The sequence below is a fragment of the Theropithecus gelada genome, chromosome 1, assembly GCF_003255815.1.
Source record: "Theropithecus gelada isolate Dixy chromosome 1, Tgel_1.0, whole genome shotgun sequence".
NCBI classification, from domain to species: domain Eukaryota; kingdom Metazoa; phylum Chordata; class Mammalia; order Primates; family Cercopithecidae; genus Theropithecus; species Theropithecus gelada.
The window spans coordinates 165,842,069-165,858,380 of record NC_037668.1 but is presented as its reverse complement, the minus strand read 5'-3'; the positions used below and the strand labels follow the sequence as shown (position 1 = coordinate 165,858,380).

Here is a 16,312-nt window from a genome sequence, read left to right as displayed (position 1 = left end):
GGTGACAGAATTGCTTGAACCCAGAAGTTCTACACTGTAGTAAGCTGTGATTGTGCCACTGCACTCCATCCTGGGCAATAGAGTGAGACTCTGCCTCAAAAAAAAAGGAAAGGAAAGAAAAGAAAAGAAATGAGACATTCACAGACAATTTCAAGGTCCCCTCATTGACTTCACTGTCAGAGGGCTAAAATGTCTTTACAAGGCTGGGCATGGTGGCTCACACCTGTAATCCCAGCACTTTGGGAGGCTGAGGCAGGTGGATCACTTGAGGTCAGGAGTTCAAGACCAGCCTGGCCAACATGGCAAAACCCTGTCTCTACTAAAAATACAAAAATTAACCAGACATGGTGGCGGGGACCTGTAATCCTACCTACTCAGGAGGCTGAGGCAGAAGAATCACTTGAACTCAGGAGGTGAAGGTTGCAGTGAGCTGAGATCGCGCCACTGCACTCCAGTCTTGGTGACAACAACAAGAAGAAAAAGTCTTTACAGTGGCTACACCGGTTATAGTTCATTACAACACCATGTTAGACCAACCATACTCAACCATAACGTCATGTATGATTGCATTTTAACCAACTGAGAGGTGACTTGCAAGTAATCTATTATAAACAATAAAATACCAACATTTATGTATATTTTATCCATAAATTACTGTATACCCAAGATAGACTCTATCAATATATTATTATTATTATTCCTTGGAATTTGTTATTTTTTCCAAATTAGAGATGAAAAGTTATAGTTACAAATGATTCTGTAGGAAATATATGTAAACTGCCACCTACCATGTCTATAATGTGGTCCATAGTTAGGAAGTAGCACTAGCTTGGATGGAAATTATGAATAATGAATTATTTCAGTGCTTTATTTCTCCACAATTTGAAGGTGAAGAGGAGATTTTTCAAAATGTAAGTATGCTCATAAGGGTATGTTACATCTATGAGTGTTAATATGTATGTTAAGACAGAAAGCAATAAGTACCTCAAAAGTCTAGAATGCCTATTAATGAAAATAATGGCATGAAGAAATAAATTTCTTTAGCCAGTTGTCTTAACCTAATTCCATGTTTCTGCTATTTTGGGATTAGAAGGAGAATCATCTTGAGGAAGGGATGTCTAAACTTAGTTAAAGTAAAGATAAGAGCTGTGAACTCATTTTTTTGTTGTGTGTGTGTGTGTGTGTGTGCGCGTGTGTGTGGTTTTTTGTTTGTTTCTTTGGACAGGGTCTCACTCTATCGCCCAGGCTGGGAGTACAATGGTGCAATCCAGACCTCCACCTCCTGAGCTCAACCACTCCTCCTACCTCAGCCTCCCCAGTAGCTGGGAGTACAGGCACATGCCACCATGGCTAACTAATATTTTTTTAATATTTTTGTGGAGACCAGATCTTATGATATTGCCCAGTCGGGCCTCAAACTCGCGGGCTCAAGTGATCCTCCAGTCTCCTTCTCCCAAAGTGCTAGGATTATGGGTGTGACTCACCACACCCAGCCAAGAGCAGCCAACCCTTAAAATTTTCTCCTTCTTTCCTAAGAGGAGGAGATCTTGTGGCTGTGCCTTAGACATTATAAATAAATGTAAGTCAAAATTTTGTAGTTATTTATAGAGACACTTTATAGTTTTGTACCTCTCTAAATATTTTCCATTCTCTGGGGCTGAAAAAAAAAAGGAAAAAGATTTGATTTCCAGGGAAATGGTGTTGAAGGGGAATTGTATCTGTATTTTCATTACCAGTATTCTGAAGTTATTGGTGCAATTTAAAAAAATTAAAGGATCACAGTTGTTATTTTAGAAACGTTCCCTCCTCACCTATTGTGTGTCTTGCCCTTTGGCCTCTCATTTTTCTTGTCTTTTCTGACTTAATGTTGCTACTCTCATCATCATTTATCCCTTTCCTTTTGATACATCCCATAAATTACCCACTGCCCTTGGTCTGAATTTGACATCACCAAGACCAAGTTATACCTCTTTACTCTTCATTTTCATTCACTTCACTTTACTGTGCTTCTCTTTGCCCTCTAAATCCTGTACCTTCTACAGAATCCTTGAGGTCAACACTGAGATTCAAGTGGCAAGAGATAATGAGTTTTAAATGTCAAATGCTCTGAGAAAAAGAAAACTTTAAAGATGTATTTTGACTCAAACTCTTTTTTCCTTGATATATTTCTACTGTCAGAAGAAGTTATGATTTCAAAGAGTTAGAGATCTATTTTCATCCATGAAAGATGTCTCATCCTACACAAAGGTCACCAAGCTTTAGGAAACATTGGGAGATGAAAACATATGCTTTTGAGAACACAATAAATACATTCTATTGAAAACAAATTTTTCTATACTTTTCCATAATTTTTAATTGTTTATGATTACTACTTAATACTTACAGAGGTTTCAGCTGAAATTTTACCATAGAACAGCCAGCTTCCTTTCATACGAAAAAAGCAAGCATTTATTCACCACTGACTATATACTTGACATTGCTCAAGGCATTGGGAGACATAGAAAAATAAAGATATAATCTCAGAGGTGTCCGTCAAATAAGAAAAGCAGATCTATAAATATGTAAGCAGCACGGTGTAATAATACATGCATACTCCAATATTTGCCAAAACAATGATGGAACCATGGTGTTAGGAGATGCAGAGGTAGATTAGACATGGATCCTACCCTTAATGAATTTACAGTCTAGCGAAGAAGAAAAGATAGGTACATGACAAATAAAACAGATTAGAAAATGAAATCTTGTTAAATTTTCTTAAAGGGACTGTGAAATTTCAGAAGAGAAAACTTTTATTTACCTCTATGGGAAATCAGAGATTTCATAGAGATAATGATATGGAAGCTGGACCTTGAAGACATAGCAGTGGGAACTCTCTTGTTTCCACTCAGTATTGCTGTGAACCTAAAACTACACTAAAAAATAAAGTTCAAGGCCAAGCACGGTGGCTCAAAATTATAATTCTAGCACTTTGGGAGGCCAAGGCAGGCAGATCACTTGAGGTCAGGAGTTTGAGACAAACCTGGCCAAAGCAGATTATTTAATCTCTCCCTTTTTCCACTCACAGTAGCAGCTTCTATTGGACTGATAAACACTGAAGAAGTTTGCCTGGACTCTACCCCAAAGAACTGCAATTGGCTTTCACAATTCAGTTGGTCACAGTTGGGTGCCATATTGGACACTCCTCAACCCACCTACCACCCTGGGTGAGGGAACTGGGGAAGATCTCTTTTGCAGAACTTTCCTAGAGGTACAGAATTTCAGGATCTCCTGATAATAGTTAGGCTCAACCAGTTTTTAGGGCATCCTCATTAGGCATATGCATGGCATGGGAAATGGGATACGGAGACCTCCTTTGAGACACTATTCATACTACAGCGTGCTAATCAGGGTGCTAAAATGTACTGGTAAAACACAAATGGATTAACAGGCATGCTGAGAGACACTAATCTCCTTGGCACCCACAACAAGTAGGCTGGCTTGTCCCCAAGAGAGTCACCTCCAGCCTTAAGCAGCCTTCTTTGAGGATCTGCAGAGAGGTGAAGGAGCATGAGCATCTGGGCTGGGAGCAGGGGCTCAAATCTATAATCCCAGTACTTTGGGAGGTCAAGGCAGGAACTTGAGGCCAGATATTCCAAACCAGCCTGGGCAACATAGCGAGACCTCCATCTCTACAAAAAAATTTTTTTTTAATTAACCAGGTGTGGTGGCACATGCCTATGCTCCTAGCTACTGGGGAGGCTGAGGCAGGAGGATCACTTGAGACCAGGAGCTTGAGGTTGAAGTGAGCTGTGATTGAAACAGTGCACCCCATCTATTACTCAGATATTGACTTTAGGAGCCAGCTCTCTACATTATTTCAAAATAATAATAGAGCTACATTTTAAAGAATGTACCTGCCTTTTTAGAGTGGTCACTTAGAACACACCAATACCAATGGGCATATAGACAGACATATTTAATATACGCAGCAACAAAGATTCAACTATTGTCTGCCCAGTGCTTGCCATCAGCCTTGTTGCCATCCTCCACCCTAATCTTGCTGCCTGGAATGCTCTTGGGAACCTGTTATATAAACTCCTCCTGCAGCTCCATGAACCTTGTTCCAGGAGTTTGGATGGGAACTCCTGACAGGCACTGGACAGCCAGCAACTTAAATCTCTGTCATCATGTAAGTCAGATACACCTCCCTATTTGCTATTAGTGGTTCCTAAGCGACCATCCCAACAATGCAAGCGCCTTCTGCAAAATTTTGCTTTATTATTATATTGAAATACCTGATATGGAAAAGTTTTATAGAAATCACATTGTCATAAGAAATCTCAATATTACATTTATAAGGAGAAGATAAGGATAGGCTGTTATTTCCAATGTAATTCAAGTGTTATAATTACTTTAAATAATTGTGAAGACTGGTTTAAATTTTGTTATACATTTGTGGGAAGAGAATCTATTGTTGAACATAAAAATATTGAAGAGACTGTTATTTAAAAGTCTTAATCAAAAATTACATAAAGCCATTCAACTATAACGCCTAATATTAAAAACTTACTGTCATAAAAGCAACTTTAAGGCCTCATTAAAAATCATGAAAATAGAGCTTCTGGACAGCTGAATATATGGAGGTTCCTGGAGGGTGATGCACCCAGGGAGGGTTTGGAAGCTCCATTCCCCTTCCTCCATATCTTACCCTATGCATTTCTTCATCTGTACCCTTTGTAATATCCTTTATAATACATTGACTTTTTTTTTTTTAATTTAAAATAGAGAGAAAGCCAGTCGCGGTGGCTCACACCTGTAGCTACAATGCCTGACCAGTAAATGTTTTTTACAAGGAAGCCAAAAACCTAGAGAGAGATGTTTGCTTTATTGATACTGTCTGCAATGAAATTCCAGGGCACTAATACAAAGAATCTGAGGATCCTAAACACTTCAAGTCAGAGAAGACAGGATGGGGACAGTTAAGGGCAGGCTGAATAGATAGACATCAGCCCATCATGTGCTCCTACAAGCTGGAGACTGCCAGTGAGGTTGGAGGTCTGGAGGCTTCGGACCAAAATAGGGCAATTTGTACACAAGTTAGTCAAAGACGACATAAGCTTTTGCATGGGTTGATGAATGGTATGTCATAATGGATGATGTTCAGGAATATGAAAAAAACATGCCTGAGCAAACTAACATAAAAAGTTTGCAATCAATATTCCTCACCTGCAAATGACACAGTGAGTCATGCCCAAACAAGTACATGACAATTGATGAAGTCTGAGAATTTGAACGAGCCATTCAGGAAGCCACCAAGAAGAAAACTGGCATTGTACCACCTGCAATTTCTAGCTCAAGCATTCCCCGACTGCCTTCTTCTGACGGCAGTCCCCTTCTAGTGCTTCATCACTCCATCACCCCTCGCTCCAGAGATGTACCTAAATTGCCATCAGGTCCCGAATATTGGCCCCGGAAAAAGTCTGCCCCAGTAACGTTCATGCTTCCAGACCCTGAGAAAAAAAGCTGCCCTGAATGTACTTGGCCCACACTCTTCAGATAAGCCATGTCAGCCCAAATCAGAGTTACTTCCTATGGATATCTCAGGGGGTTTTATATTTTCATTTTGGCTTTGTTTATAAAAAAAAAAAAGTCTGATATAGAAAAAGATGCTTTGTCACACAAACATGTTCCTCCAACCTCTGAGTGTGCATATGATTAAGTAATTTCACATATATTCCTAAGTATGCTACACAACATCACATAAGATGTTAGCTGTAAGACTTGCAAGGGACAGAAGGAATCTTCTGTGGTCACAGCAGTAAGCCTGGAAGGAAGCCTTGTTACTGGGCATTTGATGAGGTTGGCAAGGACTTCAAGAATAAATAAATGAGGCCGAGCGCAGTGGCTCACGCCTGTAATCCCAGCACTTTGGGAAGTCGAGGTGGGTGGACCACCTGAGGTCAGGAGTTCCAGACCAGCCTGACCAATATGGAGAAACCCGTCTCTACTAAAAATACAAAATTAGCCAGGCGTGGTGGTGCAGGCTTGTAATCCCAGCTACTCAGGAGAGTGAGGCAGGAGAATCGCTTGAACCCGGGAGGTAGAGGTTGCGGTGAGCTGAGATCATGCCATTGCACTCCAGCCAGCCTGGGCAACAAGAGTAAAACTCCATCTCAAAAAAAAAAAAAAAAGAATAAATAAATGAAAACTTTGCACCACTTTGTTACAAGGTGTGGAAAAACATAGTAAAGGTGGCCAGGCACGGTGGTTTATGCCTGTAATCCCAGCACTTTGGGAGGCCAAGGTGGGTAGATCACTTGAGGCCAGGAGTTCAAGACCAGGCTGGGCAACATGGCAAAATCCCGTCTCTACTTAAAAAAATACAAAAATTAACCAGGTATGGTGGCCCACGTTTGTAATCCCAGCTACTTGGGCAGCTGAACTCTGGGAGGTGGAGGTTGCAGTGAGCCAAGATCGCACCACAGCACTCCAGCCTGGGCAACAAAGTGAGATTCTGTCTCAAAAAAAAAAAGTAAAGTCAATTTCCACTCACCAAACCTGAAATTCTCCAAAATACTCTCAGGCATAATATTCTGAATTGTTAAATTTTGAACTGCTGCTCATCAATGTTTGAATACCAATAGTTATTAAGGTCCCTATGTTGTTAAGTGTGACTCAGGATTTGGGGCCTAATTAACTCTTTAAACTTTTAAAAATTTTAATTTTCAATCTTTAGAAGCTCCAAGTGCAATTAATGATAACTTATTTATGCTTTCCACAGAATTTAATAAAGATTCCACTTAGAGTAAAAAAAGAAGATAGTGCACAAAAGGATTCGGTTGGAAACAGAATCGATTTATGGCAATGAACTGTTTCCTGCTCTGTGTCAAGAAATGATTCGTTTGGCTGAGGATGCACTTCCCTGCAAAGGGGAAACCAATATTGTGCAGTGGAAATGCCTAGGTTTTGAAGACCAACAGATTGAGCTCAACTCTAGCTCAAAAATTTGCTACCTGTATAACCTTGGTCAGTACCTCCAAATGTCAATTGTATTAATTGTGATTTACCTTTTATTTAATCAATCAAAAATACTTATGGGGTACCTTCTTCGTACTGGGTATTATTCCAACTGCTGTAAATTCAGCAATAAAAGATTACTGTCCATCACAGAATTTACTTTTTAATCCTTTTTGTTGTTGTTGTTTTAAATTGAGACAGAGTATCACTCTGTCACTCAGGCTGGAGTGCAGAGGTGTGATCTTGGCTCACTGCAACCTCTGCCTCCCAAGTTCAAGCAATTCTCCTGCCTCAGCCTCCCAAGTAGCTGGAATTACAGGTGCACACCACCACACCCGGCTAATTTTTGTATTTTTAGTAGAGATGGGGTTTCACCATGTTGGCCCGGCTAGTCTCGAAGTCCTGACCTCAAGTGATCCACCCGCCTTGGTCCTTGATACAAAGTAAGTGCTCAGAAATGTGAATTTTTTACTATTTCTCCAATACGCTACTTTTTCAAAATTCATAAACAGCTCAAAGTAAAAAAAAAAAATGAATAAAAATAAATAAAAATAAAAATTCACTTGTTTCTGTCTTTTAAAAAATAACTAAAATTAAAATTATGAAAATATTGTATTGGTTTTCCCTTTAATATGTCTCCCAGTGCTGTGTAATTTCTCTTCTCTTCATAATCATTTAGTATCAAAAATAGTGAATTGTTCCCCCGACTTCATATAGACACCCTAAATCTCCTTCAGTTTACCCCAGCCTGTGGTACAAATACCATTTTGGGGCCAGGAATAGTGGCTCATTCCTGTAATCCCAGCACTTTCGGAGGCCAAGGTGGGCAGATCACTTGGGGTCAGGTGATTCTAGACCAGCCTGGTCAACATGGCGAAACCCCATCTCTACTTAAACAAACAAAAAAAAATACAAAAATTAGCTGGGCATGGTGGTGCACATCTGTAATCCCAGCTACTTGAGAGGCTGAGGCACCAGAATCACTTGAACCCGGGAGGCAGAGGTTTCAGTGAGCCGAGATCATGCCACTGCACTCCAGCCTGGGCAACAGACCAAGACTTGATCTCAAAAAAAGAAAAAAAAAAATCACTTTAGTGTGTGTGCCGTGACATGGAAAAGCTTAGGAGGCACTGATTTATACTGATACAAATTGACCATAAGATTTGCAGAAAATATGCAAATGAGGAACATTTGCTAGAGTATGGATGTCTTCATCAGTGCATTCCCTGGAAAGGCTAGCTTTCTCTTGCAGCTATTTGGAAATGAAACAGAAATCCCGAGATTTATAGAGTAACCTTGATTCTTTAAATCTTTCTTCTCCCAATTCCTAAGTAACACGTTGTCATCTAATTATTTTCAATTTTTCAGGTATGGCTAGTAAACTAAATTGATGGATTATCTGCTTATCTTATATCCAGTATTCAACTACGTATCCTGGGAAAAATAAGAAGAAGAAAAAAATGGTACCACAGATACTTAGACTTTGAACCAACCTTAACCTCGAGAGTTAAGGAATGGGGGTCCCAGAAGGGAGGTTGGAAATGGTCTAAAATGGAAATGGACACACACGAAGAGGTGTATGAGAAGCAGCTTTACACAAAAGATGAGGGCAATGCAGCCCCAGAGTAAACTGTGACCCACTGTAAGAGAGCAACTTAAGATGCAGCTCACAGCATATGAAATGTCTCCAGTTGAATTCGAAGGACTAAAACCCAGGACAAAGCAAAGAGAGAAGCCTCAGATCTTGGCCTATGTAATTTTCTGTGACTCCAAGATCAAGTAAATAAATAATGGGCAATAACCGACTTCATTTGGAGCCATTTAAAATGATTGCCTCCTTCAGCAGTGACGTAGGACACCCAGCACACAGATAGGACCTGACAGGCAGGCGGTCAGGAGATGGCACGGAGCGTGAAGCTATTGGTAGGAAGGTATCTGGGAAAGAAAAAGCACTTGTCTGAAATCCCCAAAGCTTTCTCCATTAATGCCTGTTTTAAAATGCCCAGAGCATTTCTGTGAACTATTAAGGGGAGGCAGAGTTACCTAATGAGGCTGTTAAATTCATTAGTTGTGTGCTTGATCTATCTGTGCTTCAAATGTGCATTGGAACAAGGCCTAGGATGTTAAGTCTGTCAGAGGTCATAATCAATAGCAATGTGGTCACTTGGTCTTGAGCCATAGTGAAAGGTTGAAGGCTCCTCCTAAACCCTTTCTTTGAAAATGCAAATGGTTAATTACTGTCATTTGCATCTGCAGCTATGCAAGCTATGATAATGATGTGCTATAATGAAACCTATGCCTCCGGCTATAAGCTGATGACCTGAGGGGCTGAGGGAAGATTCTCTCCACTTGTGTACAGGGATTTCAGTTTCTAAAGCATGTTAGAAAATTTGGGGAATTGTTCATAACTTAGGGCAAGCTCCTAATGGTAGACAAGTTATGTTGACTCTTACTTTCATAACTTCCCAGGAATTTCACTTGTCAGAGTTTGTTAATCTCCTTGTTGCCAAACACTAGCAGAATTTATTTGGGTAAAATACTGTTTAATCATGATTGGATCCTAATTTATAAGGCTCTTTCAAAATATGTGCACCAAGGACACCTTGATTCAAGTCTATTTTTTTCTACTAGGAAAAAAAAAAACTGCTCTTTATAGAAAGACATTTGAGATGGAGTCCCACTCTGTCACACAGGCTGGAGTGCAATGGTATAATCGCAGCTCACTGCAACCTCCACCTCCCAGGTTTGAGTGATTCTCCTGCCTCAGCCTCCCGAGTACCTGGGATTACAGGCATGCACCACCATGCCCGGCTAATTTTTAGATTTTAGTATAGATGGGGTTTCACTATGTTGGCCAGGCTGGTCTCAAACTCCTGACCTCAGGTGATCCACCCACCTCAGCCTCCCAAAGTGCTGGGATTACAGGCATGAGCCACCATACTCGGCCAATATTCTCATTATTCTCTAAGTACAGTTGTCATAATTTTCTCAAATCTTGGGCTCTCAAGTGGCATATTTATTTATCACTTCCTAGCAATGGAGCTTTCTTTGTGCTAATGCATCCTTAAATAATCAGTTGTATATTGTACAAAGCAAGCAGCTTCATAACAGTCTTAAAAATAGTAGGGTGTGTTGAAAAAAATGTGAAAAAAGCTATCAATCATTTAGAAAAATGGCCAAAACAATGTTACTCATCTTGATATTTCAAAATATTAATTTTTCACTTATCATCTGGAAATGTGGGAGTTGCATAGCCTTCTCTTAGCTGTTTTGACAATTTTGTTAGGCAAATTTTAATAATTGTTTCATCAGTTGCAACTTTGTTTATTGCATTAGTCACAGTAAGACTTTGGAAGGGGCCAGGCAGGCCGAGGCAGGTGGATGTCTTGAGTCCAAGAGTTCGAGACTGCCTGGGAAAAATGGTGAAACCTCGTCCCTACCAAAAATATAAAAATTAGCCAGTCTCATAACCCAGTCTCTAAATAAATAAATAGATTAAAATTTTGGGCCCAAGATTGTGGGAAGCTGAGGCGGGAGGATCACTTGAGGCCAGGATTCGAGACCAGCCTGGCCAACATGACAAAACTCCAACTTTACTAAAATTACAAAAATTAGCTGGCTGTGGTGGCAGATGCCTGTAAGCCCAGCTATTAAGGAGACTGAGGCAGGAGAATTGCTTGAACCCAGGAGACAGAGGCAGTGAGCCGAGATCGCGCCACCGCACTCCAGCCTGGGCAACGAGCAAGACTCTGTCTCAAAAAAAAAAAAAAAAAAAGGACTTTGGAAGAATTTGAAGGTGAAACAACACACTGGGATGTTTGTTATTGTTGGGAGTGGAAGAGACGGTTGCTCATTTTTATTTCATTTTAACCCTTAAACAATTTTTTTTAAGACTCCTACATTTCATTCTTTCTTTTCTCTCATTCCATGCTTCCTTTCCTTCAACTTTATTGTTTTCTTATCATTGTGTCTCTCTTCTTATATCCTTACCGTAATCATAATGAAAACTACCATATAGTGAATGGCTAGTATAATCCAGTCACTTCATGCAGAAAAGCCATTTATCTAAACTTTTTTTTTTTTTTTTTTTTTTTTTTTTGAGAGGAAGTCTCACTCTGCTGCCTAGGCTGGAGTGCAGTGGCGCAATCTCAGCTCGCTGCAACATCTGCCTCCTGTGATTCTCCTGCCTGAGCCTCCTGAGTAGCTGGGATTACAGGCACGTGCCACCATGTCCAGCTAACTTTTGTATTTTTAGTGGAGACGGGTTTCTCCATTCTCCATGTTGGCCAGGAAGGTCATGAACTCCTGACCTCAGGTGATCCGCCCATCTTGGCCTCCCAAAGTGCTGGAATTACAGGCGTGAGCCACTGCGCCTGGCCTTATCTAAACTTTTAATACAAATGTTGACGAGCAGAAGTTAAGCAATGTGATCAAGACATTCAGGATTTGAACCTAGATCATTTTTACTGTGATGCCTTGACTCTCTCTACTTCTACTGTTTTTCTTTTTTGTTTCTTCAGAGACAGTCTCTCTATGTGGCCCAGGCTGGAGCACAGTGGTGCAATCACAGCTCACTATAGCCTCGAGCTCCTGGGCTCAAGGGATCCTCCTGCCTCAGCCTCCCAAGTAGCTGGGACTACAGGAGTGCCACCATGCCCAGCTATATTCTTTTTATTGCTCTCAACTCAGATCCAATACAACTCACTTCATGTGTATGTTTTGGTAAAACGGTTTGCATAAGAGTGATTAGGGGTTGGAAAACTTGGAATAATGGTGAAGAAAGGAGAAAAACTAACTCTGACCTCCCTCCCAAGCCTTTGTTGTCACACCCTTTTATGCTCTTTAGTGTTATACCCTTGAATCATGCTTTCTCCTAACACATATGAACAACATTTTTGTACCCATATTTTCAGTTTGCAAAGAATTTTTGCATGTATCATCTAACACAGTTCACCTCAGTTGATTTAAAAAAAAAGAAAAAAGTTATACAAAAAACTGTTTGTTATGAATTGAAATTTTGTAATAAATGTTTAATAAATAAGATTTTCTTCTATCCTGGTAGGATTGCCAGATTCAGCAAATAAAAATACAAGATACCACATTAAATTTTAATTTCAGACAAATAATAAATCATTTGTTTAGTATAAATATATCCATACAATGATTGGAACATATATATACCAAAAAAATTGTCATTTATCTGAAATTCAAATTTAACTGGGCATTCTGTATTTTACCTGGCAAAATTTTTTATTTTAAATAAAGACGGGGTCTCACTCTGTCACCCACGCTGGAGCACAGTGGCACAATAACAACTCACTGCAACCTTGACCTCCAGGGCTCAAGTGATGCTCCTGCCTCAGCCTCCCAAGAAGCTGAGATGACAGGCACACACCACCATGTCCAGCCCTGGCAACTCTATTAGTAAAGAGTAACTTAAAATTTCTCTTCTACACAGGCTTTCTAGCAAGTAATTATTTCAGTAGAAAACACTAGCAGGGCTCCCTTTTTAAGCAAAATCTGGATAAATAATTTAGTAAAGCAAAGATTTCCTCTATAAAACAATTAACTGTGAGCTAAAGTGTCTTTTTGCACGTTTGTATTTAGGCGTAATACATTTCTCAAAGTAGTCTATACCTTTGAAACTATAATTTTAAAAAAATAAAAGCATAATTTTAAAATAGGAAGAAAGAATCATTCTTGTTTGAGTTTGCTTCAGATTCAACCAACATAGAAAGATATTCATAAAACTATTTTGGCAGCAAAAGAAGTTATGAACTTCAATTATCATAAAGATGAAGACAAAATATTAAAGCAAATGTGGAAGAAAAACTGCCTTTCACAGACATCATTTTAATCAACTGGAATGACTGAGTCCATTACATTTTGTTCATAAATATAACATATTAAGATCTTCCTCTGTGCTTGGCAAAAGGTTTAAGATTTACACAAAGTAAGCTTAAGACTGTTGAAGACAGGGGATTCAGAAATTGTGATACTGCATGTCAGGGAGATGACTAGATAGGATGAGTCTTAAGAAATCCATGACCAGACCCAGTAATCCCATTACTGGGCATATACCCAAAGGAATATAAATCATTCTACTGTAAAGACACATGCACATGTATGTTCATTACAACACTATTGACAATAGCAAAGACACGGAATCAACCTAAATGTCCATCAGTGACAGATTGGATAAATAAAATGTACATACACACTATGAGACACTATCTAGTCATAAAAAAGGAATGAGATCATGTCCTTTGCAGGAACATGAATGGAGCTGGAGGCCATCATCCTTAGCAAAGTAATAAAGGAACAGAAGACCAAATACCACATGTTCTCACTTATATGTGGTAGCTAATGATGAGAACACACAGACACAAAGGGGAACAACAGACACTGGAGGCTACTTGAGGATGGAAGGAGGGAGAGGATCAGAAAAGATTACTATTGGGTACTAGCTTTAGTACCTGGGTGATGGAATAATCTATACATCAAACCCCCGTGAGCCAAGTTTACCTAGATCACAAACCTGCGCAGGTACTCCTGCACCTAAAATAAAAGCTTAAAGAAAGAAAAAAAGAAATCCAAGATGTATGGAGTTTGAAATACTCAACACAAAATTAAGGGATGATTTCAGTCACCCTTCAAAATGTCTCTGACATCTATCTCCATCAATTCCTTCTCCATTACTGTTGTCAGAAAAACAGCTTTCTACGTGACGCAGTGCTGAGTAAGCCCAGTGTTTGCCAGGGTCTCCTATTCAGAACAAAAGCTGCTCTCATTGAAACTATGACCACCAAAATCTTATAAGCAGAACTGACTTGGAGAAGGAAAAACTGAGGTCACATTCACCTCAGACCTATGCTGTGTTTAGAAAAAGATATGAGGGGGGATGATCTCCCAGCCCATCCTTGGGAAAGTGCAGCTGCCTCCAGGGTATAAACATGGGCCATTCACCTCCCTTTGTGACTTATAGGATAAGTGTTCTCATAAATAATACATGCAGGAGGCTGCAACTGTATTATCTTGATGTTAAAGGTCATCAGTATTCTTTCCAAATTGTCACAGTGGTGATTTTATTTTCCCAGAATTTGCTTGTTTAGAGAGGTTAGTCTGTAATTGTTTGCATTTGTTTAAGACATGAGGCTCATGACTGACCAACACAAACAACCAAAGGGCAGGTCATTCATTTGAGATAAAACCAGACTACGGAAACAACTCACAATATTTAGGATTAGGCTATCTTCTCCACGTAACAGTGTGAAACAGAAGAGCTCCTGTTACACCACAGCAGCTCTCAGGGATCTAAAATCTGTGGCTATTTAGGATTGACTTAATTATTTGAATAAGAGTAAAAAATAAAATTTCTCCTCTTCTCATTTAATTGCCACTTTTTTTAATTCTTGGATGTTTCAGTCTGCCTGCTTATGACTCAGTGAGAATAGACAGTTGTCAAACCAACAAAAAAAAGTACATAGCACTTACCATGAACTTGGCAACGTGCTACATCCTATGAGGAATAAAAAGATAAACAAGGTATAGTTGTCCTCATGGAACTTACAATGTAGCAGGGATTTAGACTGCAAAAGCAGAACTAACTGTATTATAAATGTATAATGTGGTAAGTGCACAAGAAGAGAAGCAAAGTGTTATGAGGACACACAGGAAAAAAAAAAAAAAAAAAAAAGTTTAATTTAGGTTTTCCAGAAGATATATCTTCTAAGTCTTAAGAAATAGGTAGGGTGGCCGGGCGCGGTGGCTCAAGCCTGTAATCCTAGCACTTTGGGAGGCTGAGACGGGCAGATCACGAAGTCAGGAGATCAAGACCATCCTGGCTAACATGGTGAAACCCCGTCTCTACTAAGAAATACAAAAAAACTAGCCTGGCGAGGTGGGGGGTGCCTGTAGTCCCACCTACGTGGGAGGCTGAGGCAGGAGAATGGCGTAAACCCGGGAGGCGGAGCTTGCAGTGAGCTGAGATCAGGCCTCTGCACTCCAGCCTAGGCGACACAGCTAGACTCCGTCTCAAAAAAAAAAAAAAAAAAAAAGAAAGAAATAGGTAGGGTTTCTGTTGGCAAATTTGCGAGAAAAACAAAAATTCCAAATGTGCATTGGCTCAAAAGCATAGCCGTAATTTATGGTACAGCATAGTCACAAAACTGTTGGATATAGGGTGACTGAAACAGGACATGATGGATAAGTTTGAGGATAAGTATAAATAATAGATGGTCCGTTGTAGTGGACTTTCAGTTTGCTTTTGTTTTCCTATGTTGTTTTAATTGTTTTTTGGATTTTTGTTTGTTTGTTGCTTTGCTTGAGACGAAGTCTCGCTCTGTTACCCTGGCGGGAGTGCAGTGGTACAATCTCGGCTCACTGTAACCTCTGCCTCCTGGGTTCAAGCAATTCTCCTGCCTCAGCCTCCCAAGTAGCTGGGATGACAGCTGTGTGCCACCACACCTGGCTAATTTTTGTATTTTTAGTAGAGACGGAGTTTCTCCATGTTGGCCAGGCTAGTCTTGAACTCCTGACCTCGAGTGATCTGCTAGCCTTGGCCTCCCAAAGTACTGGGATTACAGGCGTGGGCCGCCACTCCCAGCATCATTGTTTATTTCTTGCATAGCCAGTATCTGTTTCCAGCGTCCATTTTCCTTGTTCTGGCAACAGTTCCTGACTTTTCCTTTAGGAAACCTTCCCAGTAATCAGTCACTGTTCCAGCAGGGGCTAAAGAGAGTGTAGAATAGGAAGAAAAAATCTAAGAGGCAGCTTCAATACACTTGTATTAGTCCATTTTCACACTACTGATAAAGGCATACCCAAGACTGGGCAATTTTCAAAAGAAAGAGGTGTATTGGACTCACAGTTCCACATGGCTGGTGGGTGCCTCACAATCATGGTGGAAAGTGGAAGGTGAAAGGCACGTCTTGCATGGCCACAGACAAGAGAAGAGAACTTGTGCAGGAAAACTCCCTCTTATCATGAGAACAGCACAGGAAAGACCTGCCCCCACGATTCAATTATCTCCCACCGGGTCCCTCCCACAACATGTGGGAATTCAAGATGAGATTTGGGTGAGGACACAGCCAAACCATATCAACACTCCAACATTTAATAATTGCTTGAAAGAAGGTGAACCCACAAAAGAAACAGGGAAGAGGTAGCAAAAGAGGTGGGAGTCAGATTAGAAGAGTTTGTATCATGAAGAACAAAGCTAGAAATATTTCTAGAAGGAATGATTGTCAGTAGTGTCAAAGTCATGGACAGACCAAATATAATGGTGACTGAAATATATCCATTAAACTTATTGACA

At 40.1% G+C, this 16,312-nt stretch overlaps 1 pseudogene; it reads left to right on the top strand.

Annotated features, from left to right (window-relative positions):
• The first annotated feature begins 833 nt into the window (after window positions 1–833).
• LOC112631786 lies at window positions 834–5,618 on the top strand (annotated as a pseudogene).
• The last annotated feature ends 10,694 nt before the right edge of the window (window positions 5,619–16,312 follow it).